Raw genomic sequence first — 11,615 nt, 5'->3', positions numbered from 1 at the left:
GCTGAAGAGGGCCACTACCCTAGAGCACAGGATCGTGGCCATCAATTCCACAGGCAGCAAGACAATCAGTGACCAGGGGCGGCTACCAACTCATGTATGATGCCCCCAGAAGACCAGGAAATGATGGCGAGGGCCATGGCGAGACCACATCACATAGGACGGCTAGCGTAGGGCTCTGACCTAAACTAGTATAAATCCTCGTGTCTTTTGGATACCACTATCGTCTTTCTAGAGCAGCATGACATTCATATAAATCTACTAGTCCGGTTTACAAAACACAGACAAAGAGGGACTATGGCAAGATGCGTTTTTTAGAAGGAAATATATGAGAAACAAGAATCTTTCTCAGGCTGTTAAAAATGCTGGTGATTCATATTTTTGGAAGTTAAAGATCTTTTCCTAGAGAAAGGGAGATTCAAGGTCAATAATGGAAACCAAACTAGATTTTGGGAGGACCTTTGGATTGGTGAGGAGCCTTTAATGTTGAAATACCTAGGTTTGTACAATATTGTGAGAAGAAAGAGTGCTAGGATAGCTAGTGTGTTGGGTAGCTCTCCTATAGGGATGAAAACGGTCGGAAAACCCCTCAACCATTTTCTATTTTTACATTTGAATACAAAAACAAAAGCGAAAGCAGTAAAGTCAGAAATAAAAATGAACACGAACTTATGGAATATCGAGAATTTCAAAAATGAACTAATTCGAACGGAATTATGTCGAACACAACCGGTATACGAAAAATCCATACGGAATATTGACCCGTAGGACCAAGTGCATAACAATTAACAAGTGCAAGATACAAAGTGCATAACAATTAACAAGTCCTACAACTTCCATATAAAAAGTATTACATAAGAAAGATATGATTTTTCTAAGACAACAAGCGCTTGTTTGCGATTAATATACTACTGAAACTTTGTTTATTTTTTGAACATCTTAACAACCTCAAATGAAAAAAACTAGAAGTTGTAGATCTCGTCGAGAACTACAATTTTCATATAAAAATCATCTTCATCCGAGATCGTACGAAGAAGATACAATTTTTCTAAGGCTGGACTTCTAGTGGGCCAAATTCGATTTCAAACCGAATTTCAAATTCGGGATATTCAGAATTAAAAGTAGAAAAGTACAAAACCATCGAAAAATGTCTAAACTGTTTTCACTCAGATTTCAAATTTGGTGTTCCGTATTTCGAAACAATTTTGAATTTATCCGAAAATACGAATTTGATCGGGTCAAATGTAGAAAATGTCGTGGTTCAGTATGGGATATTTCCATACCGTTTTCATCTCTACTCGCCTCTAAACATTTCTTTTAGAAGAGCATTGGTTGGGTAAAAGTTAAAGGACTATATTAGTCTTGTCGCTTTATTTTTACCTGTCACATTGAATGATAATAAGGATGAATTCATTTGGCTGCTGAATAAGAATGAGAAGTTCTCAACACAATCTCTGTACAGAGATATTATGAAGAAAGAATGTCTCCCAGGGAAGAATGAGTTTTGGAAGGCGAAATTGCCTTTAAAACTAAAGGTTTTTCTTTGGGATTTAAAGAGAGGTGTAGTTCTCACAAAAGATAAGTTGAAAATGGAGATGGAAAGGAGACACTAGATGTGTTTTTTGTGGTCTCGAAGAAACAATACAACATCTCATTTCATTGCCATATGGCTAAATTCATTTGGAATTCTTTGTTTACCATTTTCAAGTTTCAACCACCTAGCGATATGACCCATCTGTTTGGTCCTTGGACAAAGAGTTTTGATCCAAAGATTAGGAACCAAGTAATAGTGGGTGTAGCGATGATGTGCCGAGCTATTTGGTTGAGTAGAAATGATACTATTTTTAATAAAGCAATCACTAACTCTTTCATGCAGGTAATTTTCAGAGGGACGCGCTAGATCAGACACCGATCTTAGTTATCTAAAGGGGAAGAGAGACATGCTTTGAAGGAGGGATGTAGACGTTTGGAAGTAATGGTGATCGAATTCTTTGGGAAGATGGAGTGGCGATGTTTAGCTAGAATAGAGAATTGTACTGTTTAGGTTTCGAGGAGTCTGAGTTACCTAGTTTTTTATTTGATTGGTTTGTGTTTAGCGAAGTTGGGTCTAAGCACCTTGGAGTTGTAAGAATTGGCTATACTCATTCACCCATGAATGGGGAAGGGTCGGAATACTTCTTTATTCCTTAATCTAAAAAAAGTTTTTAGGACCCCTTAAGAAAACATAATAATTATGAAAAACATAGTTGTTTTTCTACTTGTTGCAGGTAGGACGCCTCTTACATCAATGGTCAGGAGACTGGTCTAGGCATTTGCATAAAATATCATAGGGACCAGTCCTCCTAGGCATTACACATTCAGACAAAACTTCTCAAGCTAATTCTCCTCTTCGTGTAGAGGCCTTAATCCTTTTCCTTGGTCTACGTCTCATTGATTTCCCTGCAGGTTTATGAGTATGATTTTCTTGTTGATAGTTTTGAACTCATGTCCTGTATGAAGGATCAATGTGATACTCTTCCTTACTAGAGAATAAGACACATCATTAAAGATATGAAGGAGTACTACAAGAATATTAGAGGAAAGTTCTACCACATTCTAAGAAATATGAACTCCACAACATATCAATTAGCAAGAAATTCTTCTACTATGTGGTTGGAAAGCCCTATTTTCATATTTCCAACTTGAATCATTGTAGTGATTGTCCTCTAAAACAAAAACTTTGTTACTGGCTTTATGGGCTGATCTATGTACCTTTTTAATGCATATGGATCAAAGTGCATCCCTTATGGGCATTTACCTCTAAAAAGTAAAGAGAGGATCAATTGGCAAATGAATTAGCAAATTTATAACTAGACAAAGTGTCAATTTTGCGGTTTGGTTGTGGTAGAGACATCTGTGCACATTTAGGACCCATCAATATTGATTGAACAAAATACACATAACTTTAACTAGATAAAGCTCTCTCTCCACCGAGAAAAAAGTAAAAGAAAACCATCGATGATACTATGTGGTTGTTTTATGTCAAGTGTGCTCCCTTAGGAGAAAAATGACCAGTACAAATCAAGAATCGGACCTGCTAGCGTCCGAACGTCTAATACGGGTGCTAGCGCCGGACGGTGCCCACATAGGGAGGGAGCGAGCACCTCGTGCGACGGGCTCGGCGAGCGAGTGCACCAGTAGTGGGCCGGCGCTGCCCCGGACATCGTTCGTGCCGCCAACCGCTTCCCACGCGCATCCCATGTGCAACACCGGACTACTTTTGAAACATCCAGATATAACTGTTGCAACATACAAAAAAGACTGATGAAACACTTGCGAAAACGCCTGAAAAATATTTGAAAAACATTGCAAACTTATGCAACATCGAGATGAAACACTTGCAAACATACGTATGAAACACTTGAAAACACTTTAAAACATATGCTTGCAGCAAGCATGTATATGCAACATCCAGATCTAATTTTACAATATTCAGATAAAACACTTACAACATACGTTTGGAACATATGAAACATTTGGAACATACACTTGAAACATGCGTGTATAGCCATTACAAACATCCTGATTTACTTTTGTAACATCGATATACAATACTTGCAACATACATCTGAAACATCTAAAACACTTGAAACATATTCCTGCAACATGCACTAGTCAGTGGACGTCAATGGACCAGCATACCCTCAGGCGTAGGCGTAGTCCTCCCCTTCATGCCGACGTGCGAGGTTGATGGGAGCGCAAGCGCATGCCTCCTCTTCCACGATGGGCAAGGTGGATGGATGCACGGACCATGGAGTAGCTAGGAATGGGGTGTAGAGCAGCCAGGGATAGGGCACGGGTGCAGTGCCGTTGCGCAGGAGAAGGCCACGGTGGGCAGGTGCGCTGCTTGCGGCGAGCAGCCCTACCCAACTACGTTGAAGACAAGCGGTTTTTTCTAGAGATATGGTGGCAGAGTCGAGCGGAGCGCAGGACGCCCCTATCCTATCGTTACCTGATCAAGAATTTCACCTCTGATGACTTGTCGTGGGTCCACTTTCTCTTCCGGTTCAAACCGAGTGGAAAAGATGATCGCGAAAAGATTCCGCCACTCTGCGCCTCATTTAAGCAAAACTCAGTCTCAGGTGGTGTTTAAATCGAGGGGGTAAAGTTTAGGAACGTCATGTCAGGTATCACATTGGGATATCACATCGGGGTGTTCGAATAGTAATAATAAAATAAATTACAGAAGTCCTTAGTAATCATCGAGACAAATTTATTAAACCTAACTAATCCATCACTAGCACATGTTTACTGTAGCACCACATTGTCAAATCATGGCCTAATTAGGCTTAAAATTTATCTTGTAAATTAGTCGCAATCTATGTAATTAATTTTTTTTAATCTATATTTAATACCCCATGCATATGTTAAACATCTCATACTGTGATATGGAGTAAGAGCATGTTTGGTTCCAAATAAGTCACCTACTTATAAATTAAAAAGTGAAATAGGTGACTGATTTTGTCAAACACCATCAACTTATAAGTCACCCCTGCTTATAAGAAATAAGCTGGTTCACCTCTACTTAAAACTTATAAGCCACTCTTTTCCACGTGGGGCCCACACCTTTCACTTAACAGGCATGAGCTTATAAGTCATCTACAACCAAATAGACATGACTTATAAGTCACTGATTTTCAGTCACCTGACTTAATAAGTCATCTGACTTGTAGAAATCAGGGCCTAAACTTTAGAAGGTAGGCCTGGTTTAGATTGGGGTTAGGAATCAGTATTTGGCACTGTAGCACTTTCGTTTGTATTTGACAATTATTGTTCAATTATGGCCTAACTAGGCTCAAAAGATTCGTCTCGTAATTTACAATCAAACTGTGTAATTAGTTATTTTTTATCTATATTTAATATTTCATACATATGTCTAAAAGTTTAATGTGATGAAAAGGGTAAAAAAACTTACAATCTAAACAAGGCCGTAGAACTAAACACTGCCTCAGTACATAAAGCCCAACTACTATCCTCTACAGTCCACACACTCATTTGTACAGTGCGATACGCTACCCGAAAAGGAAAAAGTAACTGAGCTCAGGCTCAGCCGAACTGACGCCATTAAAACCATGGCCACCATGCCGCCGCCTTCTCGCCTCGCTGCACCGCCCTTCAGAACCCATCGACCTACATGTACCACTGCCAGCTTCTCAACGGCGCGCTCCAGGGGTATGCGTCGCCGCGCCACGCGCGCGCGCGGCCCCCTCGGGAGCGGGAGCGGGACCTCGCCGCTTCCTACGCGCGTGAGATCGGCGCCTGCGTCCGCGAGCGGCGCTGGGGCGCAGCGTGCGAGGCGTTTGCGTCCATGCGCACCGCGGGAGCCGCGCCAGACAGGTTCCTCCTCCCGCAGGTGCTCCGCCGCGCACGCGCTCGCCGCCAAGGGCGGGGCCGCGCTAGCGGGGGACCCCGTCGTCGGGAACGCGATCGTCGCCATGTATGCGGCGCTGGGGGACATGGCCTCCGCGCGCGCCGCGTTCGCGTCGCTTCCCGACCGCGACGTCGTGGCGTGGACCGCGCTCATCAGCGCGCACGCCGACGCTGGGGAGCTGGAAGAGGCCTTCGACCTGTTTGAAGAGATGCAAGAGAGCGGTGTTCGCCCGGACATGATTTCGTGGAACACGCTGGTGTCTGGATTTGCAAGAAGTGGTGACCTCGTTGCTGCTCTGCATCTGTTTGACGAGATGCGGCAAAGAGGTGTCGACTCGGGAGTCAATTCTTGGAACTGCATCATCTCGGGTTGTGTGCAGAATGCACTGTATGACGAGGCTTTGGAGGTTTTTCAGGAGATGTGTGAGAGTGAGAGGCCTGATGCGGTGACTGTGGCTTGTATTCTCCATGCTTGTGCTGGTTTGCAGGCACTAGGCATTGGAAAGCAGCTGCATTCTTATGTTTTGCGGTGTGGAATCAAGATCAATGTTTATGTTGGAGCATCTTTGATTAGCTTGTACTCTGAGTGCGGAGAATTTGATGATGCGAGAGTTATTTTTTCCACCATTCAGGAGAAGAATGTCAATGTGTGGAATGAGTTAGTTCAATCATATATCAGAGAGGGGAGGATGGACAAAGCTTGGGAGGCTTTTAACTTGATGCAGGAGGATGGATTGGAGCCTGACATTGTCACCTATAACAATTTCATTGCTGCATATGCTAAAGTGGGTCAGAATGAACAAGCATATGAACTGTTTTCACGCATGGCTGATGTTGGCTTAAAGCCTAATGTGGTCTCAATGAATGCATTAATTTGTGGTTTGCATCAACATGGCCTTTACACAGATGCACTTGAAGCTTTCAGATACATGCAGCGTTCCAGTGATGGAAAAGCAAAGGGTTGGACATTTCTTGATAATTGTGGCCCAATTCAACCAACTGGCACAACCATTACTGGTGTCCTCTTGTTATTGGCAGACCTCAAATTAGATCGTCTTGGGAAGGAAGTACGCTGCTATGCTTTAAAGAATGGTTTCACATCAAACATCTATATTTCAAGCAAACTAGTCGACCTTTATGGTAAGACTGGTGACATGGCGTCTGCTGCTAATGTCTTCCAGAGAATTGGGAACAAGAATGTTGTCACATGGAACAGTCTGATGGCAGCCTACAAGCATAATTGGTAGCCAGAAGTAACACTGAAGCTGCTCGGTGAAATGCTCCAGTCCAATTTGCATCCCAATTTGGTTACAGTACACATAGCTCTTATGTCATGTGGTATGACAATGGTATTGGGATATGGTAGAGAACTGCACAGCTACATCACAAAATGCTGGTCTGGTGGTTACCCAGCTACTCTTGCAAGTGCTTTTATAAATATGTATGGCAAATGTGGTAATATTGAGGATGCCAGGTTGGTTTTCAAGTCTACGGTTCCAAAGGACATAGCAGTATGGAATGCAATGATGAGTTGCTACTTGCTTCATAGGATGCCTAGGGATATTATAGATCTGTTCAATTATTTGGAACAGTCTGGTATTCAACCAGATCACATTACTTTCATTTTACTTCTTTCAGCTTGTAAGCAAGAAGATCTGTTCGAGGAAGCTCAGAGCTATTTCTACAATATGGAAGATGTATATGGCATAAAACCATCTTTAAAACACTATACTTGCATGGTTGACATCATGGAATCAGCCGGGCTACTGGCGGAGTCACTGACACTTATCCAGAGATGCCGCTGAAACCAGATGCATGCCTATGGTCTACTGTGCTTAAAGCTTGTAAGCTGCACTCAAATCTAGAGATTGGGGAAAAGGCAGCAAAAGCTCTTTTCGAGCTTGAACCAAATAATCCTTCAAACTACATGGTGCTTTCGAATATATATGCAGACACAGGCTTGTTGGATGCCACCGAGGCTGTGAGGGATGCCATGACAGAGCAAGGATTACATGTTGAGAGACAATGCAGCTGGTTATACAATGGTACAGCTGTGCACTCTTTCGAGGCTGGAAATTTGTCGCATCCTGCAATTGATGCAATTTTGAGTACATGGAAACATTTAACTATCAGGATGGAGCAATCTGGGTACTCCACTGAAGATATTGGCCCCTATTACAATGTAGAAGCTGATCCACTGTCATGCCACCACACAGAGAAGATTGCGGTGTGTTATGGGCTTATTTCCACATATGATCACCAACCAATACGCATCTCAAAGAATTTTAGAATGTGCATGGAGTGCCATTCATCCATCAAGTTCATCTCAAGGGATAAAAACCGGGAAATAATCGTTTCAGATGGTTGCACCTATCACCATTTTAAGGATGGTACATGCAGCTGCAGAGATGCATGGTAAAAGAAGGGAACTGACTAAAATTGTGGATCATGTATGCCATGAAAATTGTGTTTAGGTACACCAATATCGGCCTGGTGACATTTGCACACTTGCACTATCAGTTATGGCTGGTATCAGCAATCAATGTCACCATCTTGAAGCATTCAACACTTCGGTGTATGTCCAGTTTGCTCTCCTGGGAGCCAGGGCAACAGATATGACCAGCTTCATGTGAGAATCTGGATCTTTTTACTGTGAAATACTGATTTTTGCAGTATATTTCCACAAATTTGCAAGAGACGAAGGCTCAAGTAACAATCTAACAATCAAGACTGGACAAGGTACACATCTTTCCCATGTTATTTAATGTTCTATAAGTTTCATTATTGCGTGTTTTGAGTATATTGATTTGCTAAGAAAACACTGATTTCAAATAAAATAGAGTGTGCATCCTTCATATTAGAGACAGCGAAGATAAAAAAACTACTGATAAGTCTACAGATAGAAATTCCAATGAAGAATTCTTTTTTTTTGTGGAGAAATATTACGACCTCCCCTCAGTATTTCCTTATTTTTTGTACTCTATATTTATTCTATAAACTAGGATTACAGGCAATAAGTACTGTTCTACTATGTTTCTTCCTGTCACCATTCTAGAGGACTTGAGATACGATTTATGTTCACCTTATATAGATAATACACCCCTTTCAGTTCTTACAGATTTATGTGAAGCAACTCATGGGATACATTTTTAATTAACTTCGCACCGACTTCAGTCTTGCCAATATTTTTTTTTCTAATTCATGCTTCTAAGAAAAGTTGTTTGGGACTTAAAGGCTTTGTTGTTGTTGTTGTTGTTGTATGCTTCTAAGAAAAGTTATTGATTTTATAATGCAGGTTCCTCAAGAGATCCAATCAGAGGCCAAGTATTAAAATTATTTCATATCTTAGCTATCAAGTTTTCGAGAAAAAAAATATCTTAGCTATCAAGTAATTATTTTTACTAATATTTTGGGGGCAAATCAAGCTCAATGCCTCATTGATTAGACTTATGCACTTGTAGTCAATTATCAACACACATATATTTGAAGGTTCCAGTCACCCTGTTGTAATACAAATGTATAAATAGGTTGTTCTAACAAGCTTCTAAGTTCTATGACCTTGCATGCACATTTTAATTGGAATTTCAGTAAAATTTGGATTGTGATCACCCGCTTTTGGTGCAAGATTCTTATTAAAGAGATTATCTGATAAATATTACAATATGCAACCTCAGACTGGTTGCACTATTTCTGAAAATAATGGTTACGACCATTTGTTCAGTTCTTCCTTAATTGATTTCTGCAATTTGTTTGAACATAGTGCCATTGAAACATTCTTTGCTCATTTATTGGCATTCATATGTGAATGCATTTTTGCCTTTTTGCAGTTTCAGCTTTTTTTTTTTTTTTTGTACCACATTTTCTTGGTGCTCTTCACTCCAATTATGATAAGTGAGGCTCAACCTTTTTAGCGAATTAGTCTTTATTAATACCATTTTCAGTTAGTTATGCACCAAACTGCAGATGTTGCATGACCATTCTCCATGATTGGCCTAGGTAACATTGTAACACCTGGTTGGTAATAAAGGTTCCTTCAAATGCATCTGCTAGGGAAACAATCTTTTACTTCGAATTGGTTATTGAATCTGAGCTCAAAGCATACCTATCATCCCTCAAGCTTCCTTACCTACAAGAAATTTCAGAGTACACCATTGTAATTACACAAGGGGTCAGTAATTCAGGGTCACCCTGCTACAAACAAAAAGCAGCAGCACAGAGCACACCCAGTACTAAGTGATTTACCCTTTTCTTTTGATTTCCTAATTGCACTTCACACTGATGGTGCCTTGACAAAAATTCTGATCTCTTTGCTGCTGCTACTGCCTTTTTGGTTATCATCTCCCTGACTTGCTACCTACCTGTGTCTGTTGATGCATCTGTATGTGATTCTACGAACCAACCTGCACAAGTGGCCTCCATTCAATACACCATAAAAAAGGATTAGGCTCATCAGCTCTATTTTTTTTTTCCAGTTGTCCTTGCTAGTGAGCAAGAAAGTACACTTGCAAGCTTTGAACTCCAGGAGTTTCCTAAATGAACTCCCAATTTAGATTTTTTTTGGCAAAAAGATAAAAAGATCTTTCCAACAGTTTGGTAAAGCTACTCCTTAAAAGTAAGGACTTGGTAAATCGCCTCTCCAACTCGTAATTTTCCTCAGTCGATAGGAACTCTATATCCGCTCCCTGTTCGGTGTTTTTCTCGGAGTAAATTGGACACATGAGTAAATTAAGAAAATAAAAGGTATCAGGTGAAAAAGTGGTAAGAAAAAAGAAACTATGAAAGAAGCTTTGGGTGGTTAGAAATAGTTCGGAGCTATCAACGCAAAATCATTGGAAAACTAGTATAGGAAACTTTTGAAAAGGGAAATAAATTGAGGTTGCTATTTGTTTTGTTAACTCGTTAAACTTATTGGTTTAACAAGTTAATTATAGGAAACACCTAGAATTGCTCTTAGAAAGGGCAGGACAATGCCTTTTACATAAAACAACTTGTTTATTCTTCTCTTCTAGTTACACTTCGTTTATTCTTCTCTTCTCAGTTACAGACACACCTTGAGTCAATGCTTCAGTTTTTCCTTGCTCTAAAATTATCTGTACCTTTTTCAATAAATTAGGTAGATGCATTATGAACTTTTAGCGCCACTTAGTTAGAGTTGTCAATATTTTATTTTCTTCTACAAATAGAACCATCTTATATTTACATCAACAAACAGACACATCAATGTGTATGCAATCATTTCTATCCAAGAGATACTGGAGGCAAATGGGCTGATCCCACACCCACACTCCGTATAAACTCACTCACGCATGCGGGCTGGCCCAACACAGGCAAGCGTTGCCGCGCATGATTTCTAGTGAATGCCTTATAGGTGACAAGACTGGTTATGCTCGCTCCTGTAGTCCTGTGGCGTCCTTAGTTGATGCCAATTCAGGAAGTCTTAAAGTTCTACACAGGCTTTCTGTAAAAAGGAAAAGCATGGGCATGCATCTTACTAACTATGGCTGGTCCATAGTGTAGATACCGTCATGGCTGAGACTTGAGACAGTCTCACTCTTCAGTTGTTCATCTACTGGTAGCAAGTAGTCTAGATGTGTTTGTAGCTGCTTTTATTCAGCCAATTGGCCTTCTGTTACATAAACATTGGCCTCACGTACACAATTGTACTACATCTGCCGTCAGTCTTGGTACGAGGTCACCACAAATGACAGATTATATGTCAATGTTGTTGCAGGGACCAAACCATTCTCTTACTTTGTCAGAACTCAATTTGCAGAGACTAGTCTTTCATTTGTTTGTTCAAAACCTAATCAGTGTAATCAGATTTACTTGATAAGACCGCCAAAATTTTCATGATTTTATCCTCCTCTTTCCAGCACCTGTGGCGAATCTACTTACATTTGAGGGGGTGCGGATGCTCTTACGAGAAAACGAATATAACAACAATTACAACCAATTCTTCAACTGCACCACGTATGGCATAAATCCATGCAACCACAGGACACCTTTATCCATGCAACCGCCCACATGAAGTGCTCTCCCAGTTGCGATTTGCACATGAGTAGTTTCGAGTTGAGGACCCGCAGCCTTAAGGCTCTAGGGCAAAGCACATATCCCAAAATGTGCGTACAGTAGTTCTTTCAAGTAAACACTAAATAAGACTACAGCAGACTTCAATAAATGGGCATGAAACACCTAAATGAGCCTCAAGC

At 40.8% G+C, this 11,615-nt stretch overlaps 1 pseudogene; it reads left to right on the top strand.

Moving 5' to 3' along the window:
- Window positions 1–5,159: 5,159 nt before the first annotated feature.
- LOC136484719 (pentatricopeptide repeat-containing protein At1g08070, chloroplastic-like) lies at window positions 5,160–8,987 on the top strand (annotated as a pseudogene).
- The last annotated feature ends 2,628 nt before the right edge of the window (window positions 8,988–11,615 follow it).

This window comes from Miscanthus floridulus, chromosome 1, assembly GCF_019320115.1.
Source record: "Miscanthus floridulus cultivar M001 chromosome 1, ASM1932011v1, whole genome shotgun sequence".
NCBI classification, from domain to species: domain Eukaryota; kingdom Viridiplantae; phylum Streptophyta; class Magnoliopsida; order Poales; family Poaceae; genus Miscanthus; species Miscanthus floridulus.
Note: the sequence above shows the minus strand (reverse complement) of the source record. Positions and strands in the feature narration are given on the sequence as shown.